The following is a 19,227-nucleotide window of genomic DNA, read 5'->3' as shown; positions in this document are numbered from 1 at the left end:
TAAATTATTCCACTAGGTAGTGATACAAAGGGATAGGAAATGAAGGACATACCAAAAGAAAGAAGGTTGTCCCAGTAACTTCCGTAGTCAGTATGCTGGATGTGGTGGTTTCGTCCCACCAAAAACCCAGTTCGTGGGAAAATAAACATTGCACCCATACAGCGCAATCTCCCTGCTGTGGGGAAAGAACATTTTAATACAATTTGTAATGCAGTCACGTAGTTCTTAGTGTAACTCGGGGTATTAGTATTAAAAATATAAAGTGAACATCGTCATACCTAAACGAAGCAGTTTTGTCAAGCTCCAAACGTTTCTTAGTTAGTATGGTGCATGAGGTGGCTTATCTCCACTAAAATCCTATTGAAGCGAGACTAAACACTGTAGTCACTCAAGCAGATCACACTGCTGCAAGGGAGAAAACCTATACCATATATCACAAATCAAAAAAATTATTCCACTAGGAAGTTACACAAAGGAATAGGTGATGAAGGACATACAAAAAGAAAGAAGGTTGTCCCAGTAACTCCTGTAGTCAGTAAGCTGGGTGTGGTGGTTTCATTCCACCTAAAACCCAGTTGATGGGAAAATAAACATTGCACCCATACAACGCAATTTCCCTGCTGGAAAGAACGATTTAATTCAATTTGTAATGCAGTCACGTTGTTCTTAGTGTAACTCGGGTTAATACTATAAAAATATAAAGTGAAGATCGACATACATCAACGAAGCAATTTTGTCAAGCTCCAAAAGTTTCTTAGTTAGTATGGTGCATGAGGAGTCTTAATTACACCAAAATCCCATTGAAGGGAGAATAAACACTGTAGCCCCTCAAGCAGATCACCCTGCTGTAGAGGAGAAAAACTGTACCATATATCACAAATCAAATAAATTATTCCACTAGCAAGTGATACAAAGGAATGGGTAATGAAGGACATACCAAAGGAAAGAAGGATGTCCCAGTAACTCCTGTAGTCAGTATGCTGGATGTGGTGGCTTCGTTCCACCAAAAACCCAGTTGATGGTAAAATAAACATTGCACCCATACAACGCAATCTCCCTGCTGTGGGGAAAGAACATTTTAATACAATTTGTAATGCAGTCACGTTGTTCTTAGTGTAACTCGAGATAATACTATTAAAAATATAAAGTGAAGATCGACATACCTCAACGAAGCAGTTTTGTGAAGCTCCAATAGTTTCTTAGTTAGTATGGTGCGTGAGGAGTCTTAATTCCACCAAAATCACATTGAAGGGAGAATAAACACTGTTGCCACTCAAGCAGATCACCCTGCTGTAAAGGACAAAAACTGTACCATATTTCACAAATCACATAAATTATTCCACTAGGAAGTGATACAAAGGAATAGGTCATGAAGGACATACCAACAGCAATAAGGTGGTCCCAGTAACTCCTGTAGTCAGTATGTTGGATGTGGTGGTTTCGTTCCACCAAAAAACCCAATTGATGGGAAATTAAACATTGCACCCATACAACGCAATCTCCCTGCTGTGGGGAAAGAACGTTTTAATACAATTTGTAATGCAGTCACGTTGTTCTTAGTGTAACTCGGGATAATACTATTAAAAATATAAAGTGAAGATCGACATACCTCAACGAAGCAGTTTTGTGAAGCTCCAAAAGTTTCTTAGTTAGGATGGTGCATGAGGAGTCTTAATTCCACCAAATTCACATTGAAGGGAGAATAAACACTGTAGCCACTCAAGCAGATCACCCAGCTGTAGAGGAGAAAAACTGTACCATATATCACAAATCAAATACATTATTCCACTAGGAAGTGATACAAAGGAAAAAGGTAATGAAGGACATACCAACAGAAATAAGGTGGTCGCAGTAACTCCTGTAGTCAGTATGCTGGATGTGGTGGTTTCGTTCCACCAAAAACCCAGTTCATGGGAAAATAAACAATGCAGCTATACAACGCAATCTCCCTGCTGTGGGGAAAGAACGATTTAATACAATTTGTACTGCAGTCACGTTGTTCTTAGTGTAACTCAAGATAATACTATTAAAAATATAAAGTGAAGATCGTCATACCCAAACAAAGCAGTTTTGTCATGCTTCAAAAGTTTCTTAGTTAGTATGGTGCAATAGGTGGCTTATCTCCACTAAAATCCCATTGAAGTTAAAATAAACACTGTAGCCACTCAAACAGATCACCCTGCTGCAAGGGAGAAAAACTGTACCATATATCACAAATCAAATTAATTATTCCACTAGCAAGTTACACAAAGGAATAGGTGATGAAGGACATACAAAAAGAAAGAAAGTTGTCCCAGTAACTCCTGTAGTCAGTATGCTGGATGTGGTGGTTTCATTCCACGAAAAACCCAGTTGATGGGAAAATAAACATTGCACCCATACAACACAATCTCCCTGCTGGAAAGGACGATTTAATTCAATTTGTAATGCAGTAACGTTGTCCTTAGTGTAACTCGGGATAATACTATAAAAATATAAAGTGAAGATCGACATACGTCAACGAAGCAATTTTGTCAAGCTCCAAAAGTTTCTTAGTTAGTATGGTGCATGAGGAGTCTTAATTACACCAAAATCCCATTGAAGGGAGAATAAACACTGTAGCCCCTCAAGCAGATCACCCTGCTGTAGAGGAGAAAAACTGTACCACATATCACAAATCAAATGAATTATTCCACTAGGAAGTGATACAAAGGAAAAGATAATGAAGGACTAACCAAAGGAAAGAAGGTTGTCCCAGTAACTCCTGTAGTCAGTATGCTGGATGTGGTGGTTTCGTTCCACTAAAAACCCAGTTGATGGGAAAATAAACATTGCACCCATACAACGCAATCTCCCTGCTGTGGGGAAAGAACGATTTAATACAATTTGTGATACGGTTAGGTTGTAATTAGTGTAACTCGGGATATTACTATTAAAAATATAAAGTGAGGATCGACATACCTCAACAAAAAAGTTTTGTCAAGCTCCAAAAGTTTCTTAGTTAGTATGGCACATGAGGTGTCTTATTTCACCCAAAATCCCATTGAAGGGAGAATAAACATTGTAGCCACTCAAGCAGACCACCCTGCTGTAGAGGAGAAGAACTGTACCATATATCACAAATCAAATAAATTATTCCACTAGGAAGTGATACAAAGGAATAGGTAATGAAGGACATACCAAAGGAAAGAATGTTGTCCCAGTAACTCCTGTAGTCACTATGCTGGGTGTAGTGGTTTCGTTCCACCAAAAAACCCATTTGATAGGAAAGTAAACTTTGCACCCATACAACGCAATCTCCCTGCTGTGGGGAAAGAACGGTTTAATACAATTTGTAATGCAGTCACAATGTTCTTAGTGTAACTGGGGATAAAAGTATTAAAAATATAAAGTGAAGATCGTCATACCTAAACGAAGGATTTTTGTCAAGCTTCAAAAGTTTCTTAGTTAGTATGGTGCATGAGGTGACTTATCTCCACTAAAATCCCAATGAAGGGAGAATAAACACTGTAGCCACTCAAGCAGATCACCCTGCTGTAGAGGAGAAAAACTGTACCATATATCACAAATCAAATAAATAATTCCACTAGGAAGTGATAAAAAAGAAATAGGTAATGAAGGACATACCAAAAGAAAGAAGGTTGTCCCAGTAACTCGTGTAGTCAGTATGCTGGATGTGGTGGTTTCAGTCCACCAAAAACCCAGTTGATGGGAAGATAAACATTGCACCCATACAACACAATCTCCCTGCTGGAATGAACGATTTAATACAATTTGTAATGCAGTCACGGTGTTCTTAGCGTAATTCAGGATAATACTATTAAAAATATAAAGTGAAGATCGACATACCTCAACGAAGCAGTTTTGTGAAGGTCCAAAAGTTTCTTAGTTAGTATGGTGCATGAGGAGTCTTAATTCCACCAAAATCACATTGAAGGGAGAATAAACACAGTTGCCACTCAAGCAGATCACCCTGCTGTAAAGAACAAAAACTGTACTATATTTCACAAATCAAATAAATTATTCCACTAGGTAGTGATACAAAGGAATAGGTAATGAAGGACATACCAAAAGAAAGGAGGTTGTCCTAGTAAGTCCTGTAGTCAGTATGCTGGATGTGGTGGTTTCGTTCCACCAAAAACCCAGTTCATGGGAAAATAAACATTGCAGCTATACAACGCAATCTCCCTGCTGTGGGGAAAGAACGATTTAATACAAATTGTACTGCAGTCACGTTGTTCTTAGTGTAACTCGGGATAATACTATTAAGAATATAAAGTGAAGATCGTCATGCCCAAACGAAGCAGTTTTGTCAAGCTTCAAAAGTTTCTTAGTTAGTATGGTGCATGAGGTGGTTTAACTACACTAGAATCCCATTGAAGCGAGAATAAACACTGTAGCCACTCATGCAGATCACCCTGCTGCAAGGGAGAAAAACTATACCATATATCACAAATCAAATAAATTATTCCACTAGGAAGTTACACAAAGGAATAGGTGATGAAGGACATACAAAAAGAAAGAAGGTTGTCCCAGTAACTCCTGTATTCAGTGTGCTGGATGTGGTGGTTTCATTCCACCAAAAACCCAGTTGATGGGAAAATAAACATTCCACCCATACAACGCAATCTCCTTGCTGGAAAGAACTATTTAATTCAATTTTTAATGCAGTCACGTTGTTCTTAGTGTAAATCGCGATAATACTAAAAAAACATAAAGTGAAGATCGACATACGTCAACGAAGCAATTTTGTCAAGCTCCAAAAGTTTCTTAGTTAGTATGGTGCATGAGGAGTCTTAATTACACCAAAATCCCATTGAAGGGAGAATAAACACTGTAGCCCCTCAAGCAGATCACCCTGCTGTAGAGGAGAAAAACTGTACCAGATACACAAATCAAATAAATTATTCCACTAGGAAGTGATACAAAGGAATAGCTAATGAAGGACATACCAAAAGAAAGAAGGTTGTCCCAGTAACTCCTGTGGTCAGTATGCTGGATGTGGTGGTTTCCTTCCACCAAAAACACAGTTAATGTGCAAATAAACATTGCACCCACACAACGCAATCTCCCTGCTGTTGGGAAAGAATGATTTAATACAATTTGTAATGCTGTCACGTTGTTCTTAGTGTAACTCGGGATAATACTTTTAACAATATAAAGTGAAGATCGACATACCTAAACGAAGCAGTTTGGTCAAGCTCCAAAAGTTTCTTAGTTAGTATGGTGCATGTGGAGTCTTAATTCCAGCAAAATCCCATTGAAGGGAGAATAAACACTGTAGCCACTCAAGCAGATCACCCTGCTGTAAAGGACAAAAACCATACTATAATTCACAAATCAAATAAATTATTCCACTAGGAAGTGATACAAAGGAATAGGTAATGAAAGACATACCAACAGAAATAAGGTTGTCCCATTAACTTCTGTAGTCAGTATGCTGGATGTGGTGGTTTCGATCCACCAAAAACCCAGTTGATGGGAAAATAAACATTGCACCCATACAACGTAATCTCCTTGCTGTGGGGAAAGAACGATTTAATACAATTTGTAATGCGGTCACGTTGTTCTTAGTGTAACTCGGGATAATACTATTAAAAATGTAAAGTGAAGATCGTCATACCTAAACGAAACAGTTTTGTCAAGCTTCAAAAGTTTCTTAGTTATTATGGTGCATGAGGTGTCTTATCTCCACTAAAATCCCTTTGAAGGGAGAATAAACACTGTAGCCACTCAAGCAGATCACCCTGCTGTAGAGGAGAAAAACTGTACCATATATCACAAATCAAATAAATTATTTCACTAGGAAGTGATACAAAGGAATAGGTAATGAAGGACATACCAAAAGTAACAAGGTTGTCCCAGTAACTCCTGTATTCAGTATGCTGGATGTGGTGGTTTCCTTCCACCAAAAATCCAGTCGATGGGAAAATAAACATTGCACCCATACAACACAATCTGCCTGCTGTGGGGAAAGAACGATTTAATACAATTTGTAATGCAGTCACATTGTTCTTAGTGTAACTCAGGATAATGCTATTAAAAATATAAAGTGAAGATCATCATACCTAAACGAAGCATTTTTGTCTGGCTCCAAACGTTTCTTAGTTAGTATGGTGCATGAGGAGTCTTAATTCCACCAAAACCCCATTGAAGGGAGAATAAACACTGTAGCCACTCAAGCAGATCACCCTGCTGTAAAGGACAAAAACTGTACTATAATTCACAAATCAAATAAATTATTCCACTAGGAAGAGATACAAAGGAATAGGTAATGAAGGACATACCAACAGAAATAAGGTTGTCCCAGTAACTCCTGTAGTCAGTATGCTGGATGTGGTGGTTTCGTTCCACCAAAAACCCAGTTGATGGGAAAATAAACATTGCACCCATACAACGCAATCTCCCTGCTGGAAAGAACGATTTAATACAATTTGTAATGCAGTCACGTTGTTCTTAGTGTAACTCGGGATAATACTATTAAAAATACATCCTGGAAATTGAAATAAGAACACCGTTAATTCATTGTCCCAGGAAGGGGAAACTTTATTGACACATTCCTGTAGTCAGATACATCACATGATCACACTGACAGAACCAGAGGCACATAGACACAGGCAACAGAGCATGCACAATGTCGGCACTAGTACAGTGTATATCCACCTTTCGCAGCGATGCAGGCTGCTATTCTCCCATGGAGACGATCGTAGAGATGCTGGATGTAGTCCTGTGGAACGGCTTGCCATGCCATTTCCACCTGGCGCCTCAGTTGGACCAGTGTTCGTGCTGGACGTGCAGACCGCGTGAGACAACGCTTCATGCAGTCACAAACATGCTCAATAGGGGACAGATCCGGAGATCTTGCTGGCCAGGGTAGTTGACTTACACCTTCTAGAGCATGTTGGGTGGCACGGGATACATGCAGACGTGCATTGTCCTGTTGGAACAGCAAGTTCCCTTGCCGGTCTAGGAATGGTAGAACAATGGGTTCGATGACGGTTTGGATGTACCGTGCACTATTCAGTGTCCCCTCGACGATCACCATTGGTGTACGGCCAGTGTAGGAGATCGCTCCCCACATCATGATGCCGGGTGTTGGCCCTGTGTGCCTCGGTCGTATGCAGTCCTGATTGTGGCGCTCACCTGCACGGCGCCAAACACGCATACGACCATCATTGGCACCAAGGCAGAAGCGACTCTCATCGCTGAAGACGACATGTCTCCATTCGTCCCTCCATTCACGCCTGTCGCGACACCACTGGAGGCGGGCTGCACGATGTTGGGGCGTGAGCGGAAGACGGCCTAACGGTGTGCGGGACCGTAGCCCAGCTTCATGGAGACGGTTGCGAATGGTCATCGCCGATACCCCAGGAGCAACAGTGTCCCTAATTTGCTGGGAAGTGGCGGTGCGGTCCCCTACGGCACTGCGTAGGATCCTACGGTCTTGGCGTGCATCCGTGCGTCGCTGCGGTCCGGTCCCATGTCGACGGGCACGTGCACCTTCCGCCGACCACTGGCGACAACATCGATGTACTGTGGAGACCTCACGCCCCACGTGTTGAGCAATTCGGCGGTACGTCCTCCCAGCCTCCCGCATGCACACTATACGCCCTCGCTCAAAGTCCGTCAACTGCACATACGGTTCACGTCCACGCTGTTGCGGCATGCTACCAGTGTTAAAGACTGCGATGGAGCTCCGTATGCCACGGCAAACTGGCTGACACTGACGGCGGCGGTGCACACATGCAGCGCAGCTAGCGCCATTCGACGGCCAACACCGCGGTTCCTGGTGTGTCCGCTGTGCCGTGCGTGTGATCATTGCTTGTACAGCCCTCTCGCAGTGTCCGGAGCAAGTATGGTGGGTCTGACACACCGGTGTCAATGTGTTCTGTTTTCCATTTCCAGGAGTGTATAAAGTGAAGATCATCATACATAAACGAAGCAGTTTTGTCAAGCTCCAAAAGTTTCTTAGTTAGTATGGTGCATGAGGAGTCTTAATTCCACCAAAATCCCATTGAAGGGAGAATAAACACTGTAGCCCCTCAAGCAGATCACCCTGCTGTAGAGGAGAAAAACTGTACCATATATCACAAATCAAAAAAATTATTCCACTAGGAAATAATACAAAGGAATAGGAAATGAAGGACATACCAAAAGAAAGAAGGTTGTCCCAGTAACTCCTGTACTAAGTATGCTGGATATGGTGGTTCCCTTCCACCAAAAACCCAGTTGATTGGAAAATAAACATTGCACCCATACAACGCAATCTCCCTGCTGTGGGGAAAGAACGATTTAATACAATTTGTAATGCAGTCAGGTTGTTATTAGTGTAACTCCAGATAATACTATTAAAAATATAAACTGAAGATCGTCATACCTAAACGAAGCAGTTTTGTCGAGCTCCAAAAGTTTCTTTATTAGTATGGTGCAGGAAGAGTCTTAAATCCACCAAAATCCCATTGAAGGGAGAATAAGCACTGTAGCCACTCAAGCAGATCACCCTGCTGTAGAGGACAAAAACTGTACCATATATCACAAATCAAATACATTATTCCACCAGGAAATGATACAAAGGAATAGGTAATGAAGGACATACCATAAGAAAGAAGGTTATCCCAGAAACTCCTGTAGCCAGTATGCTGGATGAGGTGGTTTCGTTCCACCAAAAACCCAGTTGATGGGAAAATAAACATTGCACCCATACAACACAATCTCCCTGCTGTGGGGAAAGAACGATTTACTTCAATTTGTAATGCAGTCACGTTGTTCTTAGTGTAACTCGGGATAATACTATTAAAAATATAAAGTGAAGATCGACATACCTCAACGAAGCAGTATTGTCAAGCTCCAAAGGTTTCTTAGTTAGTATGGTGCATGAGGCGTCTTAATTCCACCAAATTCCCATTGAAGGGAGAATAAACACTGTAGCCACTCAAGCAGATCACCCTGCTGTAAAGGACAAAAACTGTACTATATTTCACAAATCAAATAAATTATTCCACTAGGAAGTGATACAAAGAAATAGGTAATGAAGGACATATCAAAAGATAGAAGATTGTCCCAGTAACTCCTGTAGTCAGTATGCTGGATGTGGTGGTTTCGTTCCACCAAAATCCCAGTTCATGGGAAAACAAACATTGCACCCATACAACGCAATCTCTCTGCTGTGGGGAAAGAACATTTTAAAACAATTTGTAATGCAGTCACAATGTTCTTATTGTAACTCGGGATAATACTATTAAAAATATAATGTGAAGATCGTCATACCCAAACGAAGCAGTTTTGTCAAGCTTCAAAAGTTTCTTAGTTAGTATGGTGCATGAGGTGGCTTATCTCCACTAAAATCCCATTGAAGGGAGAATAAACACTGTAGCCACTCAAGCAGATCACCCTGCTGTAAAGGAGAAAAACTATACCATATATCACAAATCAAAAAAATTATTCCACTAGGAAGTGACACAAAGGAATAAGTAATGAAGGACATACAAAAAGAAAGAAGGTTGTCCCAGTAACTCCTGTAGTCAGTATGCTGGATGTGGTGGTATCATTCCACAAAAACCCAGTTGATGGGAAAATAAACATTGCACCCATACAACGCAATCTCCCTGCTGAAAAGAACGATTTAATACAATTTGTAATGCAGTCACGTTGTTCGTAGTCTAACTCGGGATAATACTATTAAAAATATAAAGTAAAGTTCGACATACCTCAACGAAGCAGTTTTGTCAAGCTCCAAAAGTTTCTTAGTTAGTACGGTGCATGAGGAGTCTTATATCCACCAAAATCCCATTGAAGGGAGAATAAACACTGTAGCCACTCAAGCAGATCACACTGCTGTAAAGGACAAAAACTGTACTATATGTCACAAATCAAATAAATTATTCCACTAGAAAGTGATACAAAGGAATAGGTAATAAAGGACATACCAAAGGAAAGATGGTTGTCCCAGTAACTCCTGTAGTCAGTATGCTGGATGTGGTGGTTTCCTTCCACCAAAAACCCAGTTCATGGGAAAATAAACATTGCACCCATGCAACGCAACCTCCCTGCTGTGGGGAAAGAACGATTTAATACAATTTGTAATGCAGTCACGTTGTTCTTAGTGTAACTCAGGATAATACAATTAAAAATATAAAGTGAAGATCATCATACCTTAACGAAGCAGCTTTGTCAAGCTCCAAAAGTTTCTTAGTTAATATGGTGCATGAGGTGTCTTATTTCCACCAAAATCCCATTGAAGGGAGAATAAACACTGTAGCCACTCAAGCAGATCACCCTACTGTGGAGGAGAAAAACTGTACCATATATCACAAATCAAATAAATTATTCCACTAGGAAGTGATACAAAGGAATAGGTAATGAAGGACATACCAAAAGAAAGAAGGTTGTCCCAGTAACTCCTGTAGTCAGTATGCTGGATGTGGTGGATTCGCTCCACCAAAAACCCAGTTGATGGGAAAGTAATCATTGCACCCATACAACGCAATCTCCCTGCTGTGGGGATAGAACGATTTAATACAATTTGTAATGCAGTCACGTTGTTATTAGTGTAACTCGGGAGAATACTATTAAAAATATAAAGTGAAGATCGACATGCCACAACAAAAAAGTTTTGTCAAGCTCCAAAAGTTTCTTAGTTTGTATGGTGCATGAGGTGTCTTATTTCCACCAAAATCCCATTGAAGGGAGAATAAACACTGTAGCCACTCAAGCAGATCACCCTGCTGTAGAGGACTTAAACTGTACCTTATTTCACAAATCTAATAAATTATTCCACTAGAAAGTGATACAAAGGAATAGGTAATGAAGGACATACCAACAGAAATAAGGTGGTCCCAGTAACTCCTGTAGGCAGTATGCTGGATGTGGTGGTTTCGTTCCACCAAAAACCCAGTTCATGGGAAAATAAACATTGCACGCATACAACGCAATCTCCCTGCTGTGGGGAAAGAACGATTTAATACAATTTGTAATGCAGTCACATTGTTATTAGAGTAACTCGAGATAATACTATTAAAAATATAAAGTAAAGATCGTCATACCTAAACGAAGCAGTTTTGTCAAGCTCCAAAAGTTTCTTAGTTAGTATGGTGCATGAGGTGTCTTATTTCCTTCAATATCCCATTGAAGGGAGAATGAACACTGTAGCCACTCAAGCGGACCACCCTGCTGTTGAGGAGAAGTACTGTACCATATACCACAAATCAAATAAATTATTCCACTAGGAAGTGATACAAAGGAATAGGTAATGAAGGACATACCAACAGAAATAAGGTGGTCCCAGTAACTCCTGTAGTCAGTATGCTGGATGTGGTGGTTTCGTTCCACCAAAAACCCAATTGATGGGAAAATAAACATTGCACCCATACAATGCAGTCTCCCTGCTGTGGGGAAAGAACGATTTAATAAAATTTGTAATGCAGTCACGTTGTTCTTAGTGTAACTCGGGATAATACTATTAAAATTATAAAGTGAAGATCGTCATACCTAAACGAATCAGTTTTGTGAAGCTCCAAAACTATCTTAGTTAGTATGGTGCATGAGGTGTCTTATTTCCACCAAAATCCCATTGAAGGGAGAATAAACACTGTAGCCACTAAAGCAGATCACCCTGCTGTAGACGAGAAAAACTGTACCATATATCACAAATCAAATAAATTATTCCACTAGCAAGTGATACAAAGCAATAGGTAATGAAGGACATACCAAAAGAAAGAAAGTTGTCCCAGTAACTCCTGTAGTCAGTATGCTGGATGTGGTGGTTTCGTTCCACCAAAAACCCAATTGATGGGAAAATAAACTTTGCACCCATACAACGCAATCTCCCTGCTGTGGGGAAAGAACAATTTATTACAATTTGTAATGCAGTCAAGTTGTTCTTAGTGTAACTCGGGATAATACTATAAAAAATATAAAGTGAAGGTCGTCACACCTAAATGAAGCAGTTTTGTCAATCTCCAAATGTTTCTTAGTTAGTATGGTGCATTAGGTGTCTTATCTCCACTAAAATGCCATTGAAGGGAGAATAAACACTGTAGCCACTCAAGCAGATCACCCTGCTGTAGAGGACAAAAACTGTACCATATTTCACAAATCAAATAAATTAATTCTACTAGGAAGTGATACAAAGGAATAGGTAATGAAGGATATACCAACAGAAAGATGGTTGTCCCAGTAACTCCAGTATTCAGTATGCTGGATGTGGTGGTTTCGTTCCACCGAAAACCCAGTTCATGGGAAAATAAACATTGCACCCATACAACGCAATCTCCCTGCTGTGGGGAAAGAACGATTTAATACAATTTGTAATGCAGTCACATTGTTCTTAGTGTAACTCGGGATAATACTATTAAAAATATAAAGTGAAGATCGTCATACCTAAACGAAGCAGTTTTGTCAAGCTCCAAAAGTTTCTTAGTTAGTATGGTGCATGAGGTGTCTTATCTCCACTAAAATCCCATTGAAGGGAGAATAAACACTGTAGCCACTCAAGCAGATCATCCTGCTGTAGAGGACAAAGTCTGTACCATATATCACAAATCAAATAAATTATTCCACTAGGAAGTGATACAAAGAAATAGGTAATGAAGGACATATCAAAAGATAGAAGATTGTCCCAGTAACTCCTGTAGTCAGTATGCTGGATGTGGTGGTTTCGTTCCACCAAAATCCCAGTTCATGGGAAAACAAACATTGCACCCATACAACGCAATCTCTCTGCTGTGGGGAAAGAACATTTTAAAACAATTTGTAATGCAGTCACAATGTTCTTATTGTAACTCAGGATAATACTATTAAAAATATAATGTGAAGATCGTCATACCCAAACGAAGCAGTTTTGTCAAGCTTCAAAAGTTTCTTAGTTAGTATGGTGCATGAGGTGGCTTATCTCCACTAAAATCCCATTGAAGGGAGAATAAACACTGTAGCCACTCAAGCAGATCACCCTGCTGTAAAGGAGAAAAACTATACCATATATCACAAATCAAAAAAATTATTCCACTAGGAAGTGACACAAAGGAATAAGTAATGAAGGACATACAAAAAGAAAGAAGGTTGTCCCAGTAACTCCTGTAGTCAGTATGCTGGATGTGGTGGTATCATTCCACAAAAACCCAGTTGATGGGAAAATAAACATTGCACCCATACAACGCAATCTCCCTGCTGAAAAGAACGATTTAATACAATTTGTAATGCAGTCACGTTGTTCGTAGTCTAACTCGGGATAATACTATTAAAAATATAAAGTAAAGTTCGACATACCTCAACGAAGCAGTTTTGTCAAGCTCCAAAAGTTTCTTAGTTAGTACGGTGCATGAGGAGTCTTATATCCACCAAAATCCCATTGAAGGGAGAATAAACACTGTAGCCACTCAAGCAGATCACACTGCTGTAAAGGACAAAAACTGTACTATATGTCACAAATCAAATAAATTATTCCACTAGAAAGTGATACAAAGGAATAGGTAATAAAGGACATACCAAAGGAAAGATGGTTGTCCCAGTAACTCCTGTAGTCAGTATGCTGGATGTGGTGGTTTCCTTCCACCAAAAACCCAGTTCATGGGAAAATAAACATTGCACCCATGCAACGCAACCTCCCTGCTGTGGGGAAAGAACGATTTAATACAATTTGTAATGCAGTCACGTTGTTCTTAGTGTAACTCGGGATAATACAATTAAAAATATAAAGTGAAGATCATCATACCTTAACGAAGCAGCTTTGTCAAGCTCCAAAAGTTTCTTAGTTAATATGGTGCATGAGGTGTCTTATTTCCACCAAAATCCCATTGAAGGGAGAATAAACACTGTAGCCACTCAAGCAGATCACCCTACTGTGGAGGAGAAAAACTGTACCATATATCACAAATCAAATAAATTATTCCACTAGGAAGTGATACAAAGGAATAGGTAATGAAGGACATACCAAAAGAAAGAAGGTTGTCCCAGTAACTCCTGTAGTCAGTATGCTGGATGTGGTGGATTCGCTCCACCAAAAACCCAGTTGATGGGAAAGTAATCATTGCACCCATACAACGCAATCTCCCTGCTGTGGGGATAGAACGATTTAATACAATTTGTAATGCAGTCACGTTGTTATTAGTGTAACTCGGGAGAATACTATTAAAAATATAAAGTGAAGATCGACATGCCACAACAAAAAAGTTTTGTCAAGCTCCAAAAGTTTCTTAGTTTGTATGGTGCATGAGGTGTCTTATTTCCACCAAAATCCCATTGAAGGGAGAATAAACACTGTAGCCACTCAAGCAGATCACCCTGCTGTAGAGGACTTAAACTGTACCTTATTTCACAAATCTAATAAATTATTCCACTAGAAAGTGATACAAAGGAATAGGTAATGAAGGACATACCAACAGAAATAAGGTGGTCCCAGTAACTCCTGTAGGCAGTATGCTGGATGTGGTGGTTTCGTTCCACCAAAAACCCAGTTCATGGGAAAATAAACATTGCACGCATACAACGCAATCTCCCTGCTGTGGGGAAAGAACGATTTAATACAATTTGTAATGCAGTCACATTGTTATTAGAGTAACTCGGGATAATACTATTAAAAATATAAAGTAAAGATCGTCATACCTAAACGAAGCAGTTTTGTCAAGCTCCAAAAGTTTCTTAGTTAGTATGGTGCATGAGGTGTCTTATTTCCTTCAATATCCCATTGAAGGGAGAATGAACACTGTAGCCACTCAAGCGGACCACCCTGCTGTTGAGGAGAAGTACTGTACCATATACCACAAATCAAATAAATTATTCCACTAGGAAGTGATACAAAGGAATAGGTAATGAAGGACATACCAACAGAAATAAGGTGGTCCCAGTAACTCCTGTAGTCAGTATGCTGGATGTGGTGGTTTCGTTCCACCAAAAACCCAATTGATGGGAAAATATACATTGCACCCATACAATGCAGTCTCCCTGCTGTGGGGAAAGAACGATTTAATAAAATTTGTAATGCAGTCACGTTGTTCTTAGTGTAACTCGGGATAATACTATTAAAATTATAAAGTGAAGATCGTCATACCTAAACGAATCAGTTTTGTGAAGCTCCAAAACTATCTTAGTTAGTATGGTGCATGAGGTGTCTTATTTCCACCAAAATCCCATTGAAGGGAGAATAAACACTGTAGCCACTAAAGCAGATCACCCTGCTGTAGACGAGAAAAACTGTACCATATATCACAAATCAAATAAATTATTCCACTAGCAAGTGATACAAAGCAATAGGTAATGAAGGACATACCAAAAGAAAGAAAGTTGTCCCAGTAACTCCTGTAGTCAGTATGCTGGATGTGGTGGTTTCGTTCAGCCAAAAACCCAATTGATGGGAAAATAAACTTTGCACCCATACAACGCAATCTCCCTGCTGTGGGGAAAGAACAATTTATTACAATTTGTAATGCAGTCAAGTTGTTCTTAGTGTAACTCGGGATAATACTGTAAAAAATATAAAGTGAAGGTCGTCACACCTAAACGAAGCAGTTTTGTCAATCTCCAAATGTTTCTTAGTTAGTATGGTGCATTAGGTGTCTTATCTCCACTAAAATGCCATTGAAGGGAGAATAAACACTGTAGCCACTCAAGCAGATCACCCTGCTGTAGAGGACAAAAACTGTACCATATTTCACAAATCAAATAAATTAATTCTACTAGGAAGTGATACAAAGGAATAGGTAATGAAGGATATACCAACAGAAAGATGGTTGTCCCAGTAACTCCAGTATTCAGTATGCTGGATGTGGTGGTTTCGTTCCACCGAAAACCCAGTTCATGGGAAAATAAACATTGCACCCATACAACGCAATCTCCCTGCTGTGGGGAAAGAACGATTTAATACAATTTGTAATGCAGTCACATTGTTCTTAGTGTAACTCGGGATAATACTATTAAAAATATAAAGTGAAGATCGTCATACCTAAACGAAGCAGTTTTGTCAAGCTCCAAAAGTTTCTTAGTTAGTATGGTGCATGAGGTGTCTTATCTCCACTAAAATCCCATTGAAGGGAGAATAAACACTGTAGCCACTCAAGCAGATCATCCTGCTGTAGAGGACAAAGTCTGTACCATATATCACAAATCAAATAAATTATTCCACTAGGAAGTGATACAAAGGAATAGGTAATGAAGGACATACCAGAAGAAAGAAGGTTGTCAAAGTAATTCCTGTAGTCAGTATGCTGGATGTGGTGGTTTCGTTACACCAAAAACCCAGTTGATGGGAAAATAAACATTGCACCCATACAATGTAATCTCCATGCTGTGGGCAAAGAACGATTTAATACAATTTGTAATGCAGTCACGTTGTTCTTAGTGTAACTCGGGACAATATTATTAAAAATATAAAGTGAAGATCGACATACCTCAATGAAGCAGTTTTGTCAAGCTCCAATAGTTTCTTATTTAGTATGGTGCATGAGGTGGGTTATCTCCACTAAAATCCCATTGAAGGGAGAATAAACACTGTAGCCACTCAAGCAGATCACCCTGCTGTAGAGGAGAAAAACTGTACCATATATCACATATCAAATAAATTATTCCACTTGGAAGTGATACACAGGAATAGGTAATGAAGGACATACCAAAAGAAAGAAGGTAGTCCCAGTAACTCCTGTAGTCAGTATGCTGGATGTGGTGGTTTCCTTCCACCAAAGCCCAGTTGATGGGAAAATAAACATTGACCCATACAACGCAATCTCCCTGCTGGAAAGAACGATTTAATACAATTTGTAATGCAAACACGTTGTTCTTAGTGTAACTCGGGATAATGCTATTAAAAATATAAAGTGAAGATCGACATACCTAAACAAAGCAGTTTTGTCAAGCACCAAAAGTTTCTTAGTTAGTATGGTGCATGAGGAGTCTTAATTCCACCAAAATCCCATTGAAGGGAGAATAAACACTGTAGCCACGCAAGCAGATCACCCTGCTGTAGAGGAGAAAAACTGTACCATATTTCACAAATCAAGTAAATTATTCCTCTAGGAAGTGATACAAATGAATAGGTCATGAAGGACATACCAAAAGAAAGACCGTTGTCCCAGTCACTCCTGTAGTCAGTATGCTGGATGTGGTTGTTTCATTCCACCAAAAACCCAGTTCATGGTAAAATAAACATTGCACGCATAGAACGGAATCTCCCTGCTGTGAAGAAAGAACCATTTAATACAATTTGTAATGCAATCACGTTGTTCTTTGTGTAACTACGGATAATACTATTAAAAATATAAATTGAAGATCGACATACCTAAGTGAAGCAGTTTTGTCAAGGTCCAAAAGTTTCTTTGTTTTTGTTGTACCTGTGGTGTGTTATTTCCACCAAAATCACATTGAAGGAAGAATAAACACTAGCCACACAAGCAGATCACCCTGCTGTAAAGGACAAAAGCGGTACCATATTTCGCAAATCAAATAAATTATTCCACTAGGAAGTGATACAATTAATAGGTAATGAAAGACATACCTAAAGAAAGAAAGTTGTCCCAGTCACTCCTGTAGTCAGTTTGCTGGATGTGGTGGTTTCCTTCCACCAAAAAACCCAGTTGATGGGAAAATAAACATTGCACCCATACAACGCAATCTCCCTGCTGTGGGGAAAGAATGATTTAATTCAATTTGTAATGCAGTCACGTTGTTCTTAGTGTAACTCGGGATAATACTATTAAAAATATAAAGTGAAGATCGATATACCTAAACGGACCAGTTTTGTCAAGCTCCAAAAGTTTCTTAGTTAGTATGGTGCATGAGGAGTCTTATTTCCACTAAAATCCCATTGAAGGGAGAATAAACACTGTAGCCACACAAGCAGATCACCCTGCTGTAAAGGACAAAATCTGTACCATATTTCACAAATCAAATAAATTATTCCACTAGGAAGTGATACAATTAATAGGTAATGAAGGACATACCAAAAGAAAGAAAGTTGTCCCAGTCACTCCTGTAGTCAGTTGGCTGGATGTGGTGGTTTCGTTAGACCAAAAACCCAGTTGATGGGAAAATAAACATTGCACCCATACAACGCAATCTCCCTGCTGTGGGGAAAGAACGAGTTAATACAATTTGTAATGCAGTCACGTTGTTCTTAGTGTAACTCGGGATAATACTATTAAAAATATAAAGTGAGGATCGACATACCTCAACGAAGCAGTTTTGTCAAGCTCCAAAAGTTTCTTAGTTAGTATGGTGCATGAGGTGTCTTATTTCCACCAAAATCCCATTGAAGGGAGAATAAACACTGTAGCCACACAAGCAGATCACCCTGCTGTAAAGGACAAAAGCTGTACCATATTTCGCAAATCAAATAAATTATTCCTCTAGGAAGTGATACAAATGAATAGGTCATGAAGGACATACCAAAAGAAAGACCGTTGTCCAAGTCACTCCTGTAGTCAGTATGCTGGATGTGGTGGTCTCATTCCACCAAAAACCCAGTTCATGGTAAAATAAACATTGCACGCATAGAACGGAATCTCCCTGCTGTGAAGAAAGAACAATTTAATACAATTTGTAATGCATCACGTTGTTCTTTGTGTAACTACGGATAATACTATTAAAAATATAAATTGAAGATCGACATACCTAAGTGAAGCAGTTTTGTCAAGGTCCAAAAGTTTCTTTGTTTTTGTTGTACCTGTGGTGTGTTATTTCCACCAAAATCACATTGAAGGAAGAATAAACACTAGCCACACAAGCAGATCACCCTGCTGTAAAGGACAAAAGCGGTACCATATTTCGCAAATCAAATAAATTATTCCATTAGGAAGTGATACAATTAATAGGTAATGAAGGACATGCCAAAAGAAAGAAAGTTGTCCCAGTCACTCCTGTAGTCAGTTTGCTGGATGTGGTGGTTTCCTTCCACCAAAAACCCAGTTGATGGGAAAATAAACATTGCACCCATACAACGCAATCTCCCTGCTGTGGGGAAAGAACGATTTACTACAAATTGTAATGCAGTCACATTGTTCTTAGTGTCACTCGGGATAATACTATTAAAAATATAAAGTGAAGATCGATATACGTAAACGGAGCAGTTTTGTCAATCTCCAAAAGTTTCTTAATTAGTATGGTGCATGAGGATTCTTATTTCCACTAAAATCCCATTGAAGGGAGAATAAACACTGTAGCCACACAAGCAGATCACCCTGCTGTAAAGGACAAAATCTGTACCATATTTCGCAAATCAAATAAATTATTCCACTAGGAAGTCATACAATTAATAGGTAATTAAGG

The sequence above is a fragment of the Schistocerca piceifrons genome, chromosome 10 (genome assembly GCF_021461385.2).
Source record: "Schistocerca piceifrons isolate TAMUIC-IGC-003096 chromosome 10, iqSchPice1.1, whole genome shotgun sequence".
Lineage (NCBI taxonomy): Eukaryota > Metazoa > Arthropoda > Insecta > Orthoptera > Acrididae > Schistocerca > Schistocerca piceifrons.
Note: the sequence above shows the minus strand (reverse complement) of the source record.